General features: G+C 51.8%; 1 long non-coding RNA gene across 1 annotated transcript in view; it reads left to right on the forward strand.

Annotated features, from left to right (window-relative positions):
- LOC105544463 overlaps nucleotides 1-5,955 on the forward strand; it is a 69,070-nt gene extending 63,115 nt beyond the window's left edge. Inside the window, exon 3 of the long non-coding RNA XR_001006762.1 lies at nucleotides 5,819-5,955. This is a non-coding gene — a long non-coding RNA (uncharacterized LOC105544463). The remainder of the gene's footprint in view (nucleotides 1-5,818) is intronic.
- The last annotated feature ends 3,420 nt before the right edge of the window (nucleotides 5,956-9,375 follow it).

The following is a 9,375-nucleotide window of genomic DNA, read 5'->3' on the forward strand; positions in this document are numbered from 1 at the left end:
TGCAACCTCCCCCTCCCAGGTTCAAGCTATTCTCCCGCCTCAGCCTCCCGAGTAGCTGGGATATAGGCACCTGCCATCATGCCCGGCTAATTTGAGCTCACCTCGCTTTCTAGCACCCCCAACCATCTTTCTGAGGCCCACCTTATGGTCCTTAACAGAGCACTCTGTACATATTTCCATTTCAGCCTTTGGCTGTTGCAGAATTTCAAAATGAAACAGGAACTTAAGGAGATATACAAAGGGCTATAATGCAGAGAAAGGAGAGGTCAGAAGAGGGAGACGTTAGGGGAGACTTTGGAGATGTGGGAGGGAGAATTTGAGCGGCAAAAAAGGGGGGCCACACCTAGCCTGGAACCAGGACAGGAGTTGGGGAGGAGCTGGCATTCAGACCCACGGAATCCCATCACCTCCCAAAAGCTTTTGGAAGTCCCTGCTATAATATGCCTTGCTGAACAGTGTGGACCTACAGAGAAACACAGCCTGCCTGCCAGGGACTCAGGAGCTGGTGGGAAAGAGGGCAACATAACTTCAATACCAACTAGAGATACGGGCAGCCTGCAGGAGGCTCAGTGCAGACAAGGGCACCTGAAGCAGGCCTCCTCCAGCTTCCAGCTCAGCAGGGAACTTGAGAAAGATCCCTGGATTCTTTAGTATCAGAAAGTCCAGATCTACCACTTATAAGTGACCTGCGTGGGCAACATAGCAAGATCCCCCCCAACTTCAGCCAAAAATTAGCCAGGCATGGTGGCACACACCTGTAGTCCTATCTACTCAGGAGGCTGAGGCGAGAGGATTGCTTGAGCCCAGGAGTTCAAGACTGCAGTGAGCTATTGAGCCACTGCACTCCAGCCTGGTTGACAAAGTGAGACCCTGTCTCCAAAAAAAAAAAAAAAAAAAAAAAGTGAGCCTCTTAGCCTCACCAGACCTCCAGAGTTCAGTGAGGCCCAGATGAGATAATAAAGCAAAAGGGCTTTGCAAGCTGCAGAGCTTAAGGAGATGGGAGAGACCTCTGATCTCCCCACAGTGTAGGCTGTCACTCCTGTTTACTGAGCTCTTCCCAATTCCCTGTCTCTGCAGTGAAGCATTTGAATATGGCACGCAATCTCACGTGGCCCTCCTGAGGCTGGTGCTGTTGTAGTTGCCATTGTACCATGGGTAAACTGAGGCACAGAGTTATATAACTTGTCCAAAGTACACAGGCAGGCAGCCTGGCTCTGGAGTACCCGGTTCTTAATTAGTAGCTCCCTCCCCACCTTGCCCCTCGTTCCCAAAAATCTCCTCCCTGCCCCTATCTCCCCTGTAATAGGCCTGTCTCAGCCTGGGAGGATGCCCTCTCTGTCCCCTTCTGTCCCACCCAGCAAAACAGCACAAAACTGCCTCCACAGAGGCCTGCCCAAGGTGGATCATCAAGGTCTCTGTTCCCGGAGCTGGGACTGGACACGGTGTCTGTCTCCCTCTGCTGGTCTCTTAGGGGACAGCCCAGCCAGGACGCTTTCCCTGAAGCTGGTGGCGCCTTTTCTCTCCCAAACAGTGGATTCTGAGTGTTGGAGAGGTTGAGGAAAGGCCAGGGACACAGGCCAGGCTCTAACTTACGGGACTCCACATTGCCTCTTGGGGTCCGTGTTGCCAGAAGCCTGCCTCCAACAGGAGTGCAAAGGGGGGTGCTAGGGAGACCAAGCCACCTTCCTGATGCCTGCCCTGGGGGACAGGCCTCAAACAGCCCCCTTCCCCTTCTAACCCATGAATGGAGCCATCATCCATGGATGTATCTAAATCTTTTGTGAAGCTGTTTCTATTTCCAGCTGAGACGACATCTTGGGGTAATGAGTTCCATCAGTGTCCTCCCCTGCTGGGTGAAGCACACTGCCTTTGATTTGTCCTAAACTTACCTCACTTGAGCTCCAAGGGGGCCTGTAATTCCAGTGTGCCAGGTTTTGGTGAACACGTCTGAACTTCTCCCTTCCCATCCTCACTGTGGGTTTAAAAAAATTCATCCCATCTCCCCTCCACCTCCAGCCCTGCAGACTCAAAAGACCTGGTCCCTCATCTGTGCACAGTGCCTGGCAGTGTGGGCACATCCATTATCTCATGCCAGGCTCTAGCAGCTTGGGAGGAAGGCATGGGCTCATATTCTCCTCTCGAGGCAGAGGCGCTGGAGGGCCCAGAATCATGGGGCCAGCACTTGGTGCTGCTGGAGGCAGCAGCAGCACCAGCAGCCTCTCTCCGGAGCCTCTTCCCAATGGGGCTGACTCTTCTGATGATAACCCAGAGTCTTTTTTTTTTTTTTTAGATGGAGTCTTGCCCTGTTGCCCAGGCTGGGGAGTGCAGTGGTGAGATCTCTGCTCACTGCAGTCTCCATCTCCCGGGTTAAAGTGATTCTCCTGCTTCAGCCTCCTGAGTAGCTGGAATGACAGGTGTGTGCCACCACGCCCGGCTAAGTTTTGTATTTTTTTTAGTAGAGACAGGGTTTTGCCATGTTGGCCAGGCTGTTCTTCAACTCCTGACCTCAAGCGATCCACCTACCTTGGCCTCCCAATGTGCTGGGATTACAGGTGTGAGCCACCATGCCCAGCCAAGAGTCTTCTGAATATTTCCCAGTTTCTGGACACCAGGCCTTTGCTCTGTAAGATTTCCTTGGGAGACTTTCCTCCTGGGTTCCTTGTGTAGATTCACCCTGGCTTTGTCCAAGCTGATGGTTTGTTTTGTCTCCAGTCCTGGCCCAAGGATACTGTGAGGATGACCCGAGCTGGAGGGGCAGGATGTAGCAATCCTAGTCACAGCAGTGCTCAGAGCAGATTCTAAGAGCTGCATAAACATTAAGTTACTCCTCACAACAGCCCTTTGAGGTGGAAGCAGGCTTGGAGAACATAAGCAACTTGTCCATGTTTGTACAACTTGTTTTTAAGTGATAGAGATTGCGGCTAGGCTGGATTCAGACCTACTCAGGCTGGCATCCACAACTGCATTCTCAGCCTCAACAGACAATCATGGGTTCAAGTCCTGAAACCTCTCTGAATTCCGTAATCTTCAGCCATTCAGAACAGACTTATTACACCACTGCTGTGTGCCAAACATCATTCTGATTTCCAGGAGAAATGCCAGGGAACAAGAAAGGCAGGGGCAGAGCTTGACTGGGGGGCTGGCAGCACTTGGAATGCCACAAACTCATTACAAGCAGGGCAGGTGCCCTGCCAGCTCAGTGTCCCCACAGCTCAGAGCTGCCTTGCCTGCCTGGTTACCCCCCAGTAACCATACAAATGCCAGTCCCTGTGTGTGCATGATGAGATGAAGACAAGCCCGAGTAAACTCCCAAACCCGAAATTCCTCTGCCCCTTCTGACTTTTAGTTACCCCGATCTGGCAGAACGCCAGCCATGAGTAATCCCGTCTGTGCTCCTGTGTCTGTAAGGAGGGCTGTATGGGGCATCCCATGGTGGGACGGAACAGTGCCTGGTAAATGAGCCCCACCAATGGCTCCTCAGTAACTGTGCTTTCCTGGCCAACCCATGCTCTAACCTCACCCCTCTCAGACTGTTTCTTCCTCCAGGAAGCTCTCCCTCATGCCCTGACCAGGTCTTCCCAGGGACATATTCACATAGCCCACGTCATCATCATTCCTGATCCTTCTCAAAGGTGTAATTTCATTTTTACTTTGATGATTCTTTGGCTAATCTCAGTCTTCCCCCACTAGACCCCAGTCCTCCCCAGCTCAGGAGACTGGACTCTGCAGAAGGTGCAGCTCCTCCAGCCACCCATACTTCTGTTCAGAGCCTTGGCACTGACCCTTCCCTCTACCACAGCGCTCCTTCCCGGACGTCTGCACTGTTCACTTCCTTGCCTCCTGCAGGTCTTTGTTCAAATGGTGACTTCTCAGTGAGGCCAACCTGTCCATGCTAGTTAGAATGGAAGCCCTTCTCCCCCGACACTCCTCTCTCCCTCTCTGGGTTTTCTTTTTTTCCATAACACCCACCACCTTCTTGCATACTATAGGGTTTTACTCTGTGCCCAGGCTGGAGTGCAGTGGTACGATTGCAGCTCACTGCAACCTCTGCCTCCCAGGTTCAAGGGATCCTCCCACCTCAGCCTCCTGAATAGCTGGGATTGCAGGCATATGCCACCATGCCTGGCTAATTTTTATATTTTTGGTAGAAACCTTGTTGCCTAGGCTGGTCTTGAACTCCTGGACTCAAGCGATCTGCCCACACTGGTGTCTCAAAAGTGCTGGGATTATAAGTGTGAGCCACCGCATCTGGCCAGCATTTTTGTCCTGTACTCTCTTTCCTATAGTTAAAAAAGTGCATCCAGGATGTGTTGAATGAATATATGTTGAGTGAATGAATGAGCACCAGGGTCTCAAGCTTCTATTCCATATCAGCCCCCACACATTCGCACACACTTACATGCCCACCTGCTTATAGGAGGCCACCTCTAATGGGGTATGCCAAAGACCAAAAATTTCGTGTTTTTAAAAATTATTTTATTTTCTTCATTATAGTGACAGGGTCTCACTACATTGCCCAGGCTCATCTCTAACTCCTGGGTTCAAGCAATCCTCCCTCCTCGGCCTCCCAAAATGCTGAGATTACAGGTATGAGCCACCATGCCCAACTAAAAATCTGGGGTTTGAAAGAATTCTGACAAAAAAATTAGCTGGGCATGGTGGCATACACCTGTAGTCCCAGCTACTCGGGAGGCTGAGGTAGGAGGATCACTGAGTCCAGGAGGCTGTCTCTTATACACATCTAGATGTGTATAAGAGACAGGGCAGGAGAATGGTGTGAACCTAGGAGGCGGAGCTTGCAGTGAGCCGAGATCATGCCACTGCACTCCACCCCGGGTGACAGAATAAGGCCCTGTCTCAAAAAAAGAAAAGAAGAAAAGGAAAGAAAGGAAGGAAGGAAGGAAGGAAGGAAGGAAGGAAGGAAGGAAGGAAGGAAGGAAGGAAGGAAGGAAGGAAGGAAGGAAGGAAGGAAGGAAGGAAGGAAGGAAGGAAGGAGAAAGCTCCTGAGAGAGCATCTCATTGAATGGCCCTCATTTGATTCAGGAAAAAACTGAGGCTCAGACACGGGCCTGATGCCATCTGAGTGAGGCTGAAGCTGCATCCAGGTCCCTCACTTTGAGCACAGACCCCAGGTCCTCATACCTATCTCTCACCCACACACAGGGTTCCTGGTTCCTGGTTGCTCCCAGCTCCTTATCCCGCTGTGTGCCCCCTCTTCTGCACCTGAAGTGGGTTACTGGATATGCCAAATGCAGGCCTGGAAGGGAATCCTGGCCTCAGACTGGAAAGCTACCTTCCAGGGGCCAGAGGGTCGGGGGAGGTGCGACAGCCAATTATAGCTTCTCCCCCAAGCTGGGATGGATGAGAGGCATAGGGGAGTCACGGGGCCCCTTCAGGATCACAGCATGTCAAGGTTGGAAGGGACCTCAGTGAGTACCTCCTACTCTCCCCAGCCCCCACCAACACATCATACAGATGAGGAAGCAGCCGAGACAGGGAGGGATTTGCACAAATCACACAGCGGGACAGGGACACATCCTACCACGGCTCCCGGCTTCCCACTCTAGCCTTCTTTCTCTTCTAAGCCTTTCAGAAAGTTCCGAGTTCTGACTTTTGGCAAGGGAGTGGGAGGGTAACTGAAAAATGCTCAATATGAGTCGAAAGACTGTATGTCGACCGGGGGCAGTGGCTCACACCGGCCCCTGGCTGATATAAAGGGCCGACATGGTTCCTGCCCTTGTGAGGCGGACACACCAGTGGAGAAGACAGATGTGAAACGTATGAAAAAAAGCATATGTCTCCCTTCTCTTCTGCCTAGGGTCCTCAAGGCCATAGGACTCCATAACTCTATAGGTGTCAGGGGCAGAAACAGGACTATGTGAAGATTCACAGCCTCCCATTTCCTTGCCTTCAGGGAGCTTCAGCATCTACCCTTGTTCCAGGCGGCTGCTCAGGTAATGAGTACGAGGCAGAGGTGGGAAGGCTGTGCTGGTTTACACGTGGTGGGGGAGGGGTCCAGAGCGCAGGATGAGGCTGAGAACATGGGGACAACTATCAAGCAGGGAGAGATGGGACTGTGGGTGGAGTGCTAGAAGTTGAGTGTTTCTTTCAGCACTGTGCTAAGAGTGACTTAGAGACAGCTCAGCTGCACTTGGCTCATGCTAATTTATTTGTTTGTTTGTTTATTTTTCCATGCCCTTTGTCAACAGGAACGGTTTATAGATATTCACTCATTCATTTTTTGAGACACAGCCTCACTCTGTCGCCCAGGCTGGAGTGCAGTGGTGTGATCTTGGCTCACTGCAAACTCCACCTCCTGGGTTCTAGCGATTCTCCTGCCTCAGCCTCCTGAGTAGCTGGGACTACAGGCACGTGCCACCATGCCTGGCTAATTTTTGTGTTATTAGTAGAGATGGGGTTTCACCATGTCAGCCAAGCTGGTCTTGAACGCCTGGTCTCAGGTGATCTACCTGCCCCGGCCTTCCAAAGTGCTAGGATTATAGGCATGAGCCATCGCACTTGGCCTTTTTTTTTTTTTTTTTTTTTTTTTTTAGAAAGGGTCTGGCTCTCTTACCCAGGCTGCAGTGCAGTGGCGCTATCTTGGCTCACTGCAACCTCTACCTCCTGGGCTCAAGTGATCCACCCGCCTCCGCCTCCCAAAGTGCTGGGATTAAAGGTATGTGCCGCTGCACCCAGCTGGTTTACACATTTTAAAATGTAACATCTATTTATTCATTTACTGAGTGCCAGACCCTGTGTGAGGTACATACAGCAACAAACAAAACAGATATGGATGCTGGGCACGGTGGCTCACGCCTGTAATCCCAGCACTTTGGGAGGCTAAAGAAGGAGGACTGCCTGAGCCCAGGAGTTCAAGACCAGCCTGGGCAACAGAAGGAGACCTTGTCTCTAACAAAAATACAAAAAAAAAAAAAATTAGCTGGCTGTAGTGGCACGCGCCGGTAGCCCTGAGCTACTCGGGAGGTTGAGGTGGAAGGATCGCTTGAGCCTGGGAAGTTGAGGCTGCCGTGAACCATGATCGTGCCACTGCACTCCAGCCTGGGTGACAAAGCAAGACCCCATCTTAACAAACAAAACAAAACAGAACAAAACAAAACAAAGCCAAGGCCGGGTGCAGTGGTTCACACCTGTAATCCCAGCACTTTGGAAGGCTGAGACGGGCAGATCAGTTAAGGTCAGGAGTTTGAGACCAGCCTGGCCAACATGGCTAAACCCCATCTCTAATAAAAATACAAAAATTAGCCAGGCGTGGTGGCACACGCCTGTATTCCCAGGTACTTGGGAGGCTGAGGCACAATAATTGCTTGAACCCCAGAGGCGGAGATTACAGTGAGCCAAGATCTCGCCACTGCACTCCAGCCTGGGTGACAGAGCGAGACGCTGTCTTCAGGAAAAAAACAAAACAAAACAAAACTAGACATGGTTCCTGCCCTTATGAGGCAGACACACTAGTGAGGAGGACACACGTTAAATAGGAAAACACAGGTACGAAATAATGTGATAAGTGCTGTGGCTAAAACAGGGCCTAGCTAGAGCGTACTGGGGTGCTGGTGGGGGCAGAAAAGGCCTCACTGAGCCTGGAGGAAGAGAAGCACCACCACATTAGAAGGGGTAAGATGATGCCAAGTGGTGGGGACAGCTAAGGATGTGCTAAGATCCCCAGGTGGAAGGGGAAGTGGGGGGTTCAGGGAGCCCACACGGTTGGCATGGCTGTGCAGGTGATCAAGGGGAGGCAACAGGTGCAGAAATGGGTAGGGACGGCTCCTGCAGGTTCAGGGCAGAGTTTGGATTTTATGGCAACCACTTGGAGTGTGCAAACACAGGAGAGGCATGACACAATGGACATTTTAGGAGGGTCACTTTGCTGCTGTATGGAGAGTGGCCTGGGGGGGGCAGGGTGGAGGCAGGAGACCATTGAGAGCTGTTACAGTCATCCAGGTGAGAGGATGGTGACCTAGGCCCTGGAGATGGAAGAGGAGGGCAAAGCTGCCACCTGTTAAGTTACCACCTGTTTGGGAGGCAGAGTGGTCAGGACTTAACTGAAAGATTGTGTAGAGGTGAGGGCCAGCATGAGGTCAAGGATGACTCCCAGCATACTGAGCCGGATGCCCAGGGACAGGGGGCACTATTTCTATGGATCCCCTGGGAAGGGGAAGGGAAGAGTTACCTCCTCCCCCAGGACTCCACAGAAAGGGCCAGGGCTGGAGACCAGGGGAGCGGAAAGAGAGGGAGAAACAAAGTGTATGCATGTATCCAAATGTCAGCTGTACTCTCTCTATGTGTACAATTATTATGTATCAATTCAACTCATTTGAAAGTGGGTCTGGACAGCAAGGGGTGCAGAGACAAATAAATCTTCTCCACTACCACAGGATCTGAGGGGCAAGGCACAGACAGGCCCTACGGGAACACAGGGATGCCCTGGGCCCTTCAAAGAACCACCAGAGCCTTGGTACTGTGGGGAGAATAGGGGTCAGTGAGTTTCTCTAGGACTCCCTTACATTTTACTCACCTGGACCTGGAGGCCCAGGAGAAGGGGAAGACCTTCCAGCTGATGCATCCCCACCTGGCACACAGTCTGTTTTTTTTTTGAGATGGAGTCTCGCTCTGTCGCCAGGCTGGAGTACAGTGGCACGATCTCGGCTTACTGCAACCTCCACCTCCCGGGTTCAAGCAATTCTCCTGCCTCAGCCTCCAGAGTAGCTGGGACTACAGATGCTCGCAAACACGCCCGGCTAATTTTTGTACTTTTAGTAGAGAAGGGGTTTCACGATGTTGGCCAGAATGGTCTGGATCTCTTGACCTGGTGATTCGCCCGCCTCAGCCTCCCAAAGTGGTAGGATTATAGGCATAAGCCACCACGCCCGGCCAGTCTGAGGTCTTTTAAAAACACAGGCCCGGGCTGGGCGTGGTGGCCCATGCCTGTAATCCCAGCACTTTGGGAGGCCAAGGCGGGCAGATCACTTGAGGTCAGGAGTTCAAGACCAGCCTGGCCAACATGGCGAAACCCGTCTCTACTAAAAGTACACAAATTAGCTAGGCCTTGTGGCAGGCGCCTGTAATCCCAGCTACTTGGGAGGCTGAGGCAAGAGAATCGCTTGAACCTGGGAGGCGTGATCGTGCCACTGTACTCCAGCCTGGGCGACAGAACGAGACTCTATCTCAAAACAAACAAACCCCCCCCCCCACAAAAAAAGACCAAAAAAAAAACAAAACAAAACAAAAACCCAAAAAAAACCAGGCTGGATGCAGCGGCTCACGCCACTTTGAGAGGCCAAGGCGGAAAGATATCTTGAACCCTAGAGTTGAGACGGGCCTGGGCAACATGGCAAGACTCCGTCTCTACAAAAAAAA

This window comes from Mandrillus leucophaeus, unplaced genomic scaffold, assembly GCF_000951045.1.
Source record: "Mandrillus leucophaeus isolate KB7577 unplaced genomic scaffold, Mleu.le_1.0 Scaffold30, whole genome shotgun sequence".
Lineage (NCBI taxonomy): Eukaryota > Metazoa > Chordata > Mammalia > Primates > Cercopithecidae > Mandrillus > Mandrillus leucophaeus.